We start from the raw sequence: 1895 nt of genomic DNA, 5'->3' as shown, positions 1-1895 counted from the left end.
CAAAAGTTCCTTCCTCCTAGCTTGAACAGATGATAGCCTCTCTTGTAGGACAAGAATGAATTCCTTAGCATAATTCAATTGATCTTGTAGCTTTAAGTTCTTCAACCTTTCAACATCATAATCTTCAAGTGCCATCTCAAGCTACTTCTCCAAAGTCATATTCAATGATTCCAGTTTCAGGATCTTCCTCAAGTTGTTAAACTTCCTCCGAGGCATAAGGCCCTAATACCAATTGTTGGAAACCAATAACACTAATAATACCAATTGTTGGAAACCAATAACACTGAGAGGGGGGGGGGGGGGGGTGAATCAATTTTATACTAGAATAATATATTTTAGCCTTAACAAAACATTCATACACCAACCGGTATACCGGTATAAATAGAATTGAAATAATTAAAGCAACCAATAAACCAAAACATAAATGAGAACCATAACACATAGATTTATATGTGGAAAACCTCAATGAGGAAAAAGAACAGTAGGATTTGTGACCCACAATATCAATCCACTGGCCATATGAATAGATATTACAATATATGATGGCCCTGCACTTGCAGGAAGGCTTACATCTTAGAGCACACAGCTCAATCACAATAGGAGCCTCACTGACTACATAAAAATTCTAGACAACAATCCGAAGAAATGTGAATTGCTAAGATAACATCTTCTATGCTAGAATACAGTTTCGGTTTAAGCTTTGTCTATTCTGGTTGAAACCCTAAACCATTTTACCAGAATAACCCTTACAATAAATTCCTCACATACATAATCTCTCTCAATTATTACATTCTTATATTGATTCCATTACATCCATATTTTTCTTATATCAAAATGATCTAATCAATCTGCCCTATATACCATATACAAATTTATTCCTTATGTCAGCTTACAAAGATATATACAATATCAAATTACATGTCGGACAGATATCACAAATGTATAAACATTAAAACAAATTGCTGATGTCGAATCCAAGATATGTCAGCCTCCAATATCGATAACCTTTTCTATATCATGTTGTCCTGCATTGTTGGTGACCAAAGAAATCCTTCTGACATGTCGGTGCTGGTGTAGAATCTATGAAGTTCCTGTCGGTACACCATATGAAGCTAGAACACAAAATCATATTGCCATCAATGACAACATAGTGAAACCAACCAATAAAGTGTCAATTGCCAAAAAAAAAAATTGGTATACTTTGGATAAATTGTCATTTCTATAGAAGTATTGAAGATGGATTTAGAGAAGGTTAGAGAAACTGTTAATTGACTTACACCTGTAAATGTTGGAAATGTAGATCTTCTCATGTATTGGTCACTTTCTATAGGAAGTTCATCAGAAATTTTAGTGGCATTTGTACACTAATGACTAAGACAATGAGGGGAGATAAGAAAGACTTCAAGTAGACAAATAGAGCACAAAGAAGTTTTGAATTATTGAAACAAAATGCAATAGAACAATCATTGTTAGCATTGTCAGATAACAACAAGGTATTAAAAGTTAATTATGATTCTAGTGGAAATGCAATAGGGGCAATTTTGATTCAAGAAGAGAGACCAGTAGCTTATTTTAGTGAGAAATTGAATGATTCCATGAATAAATATTTTGTCTATGATTGGGAATTATATGTAATATTCCAATTCTTGAAGAAATGGAAACATTCCTTTTTGCCTAAAGAATTTGTGTTTTATATTGATCATCAAGCCTTACAATATTTGAAAAATTAGGGAAAGTAAAAAAAAAAACAGATGCATTAAGATGAAGAAGGAACATACTGATAGAAATGAGATTGAAAGTATTGTGTTTTTGCAAACTTAAGCACTTGTATGAAGATGATCTGGATTTTGTGTAAGTATTGAAAGCATGTAAAGAATTAGTAGTAACATATAGAA

The sequence above is a fragment of the Cryptomeria japonica genome, chromosome 10 (assembly GCF_030272615.1).
Source record: "Cryptomeria japonica chromosome 10, Sugi_1.0, whole genome shotgun sequence".
Classification (NCBI taxonomy): domain Eukaryota; kingdom Viridiplantae; phylum Streptophyta; class Pinopsida; order Cupressales; family Cupressaceae; genus Cryptomeria; species Cryptomeria japonica.
The sequence above is the reverse complement of the archived record's forward strand: the minus strand, read 5'-3'. Positions refer to the sequence as shown.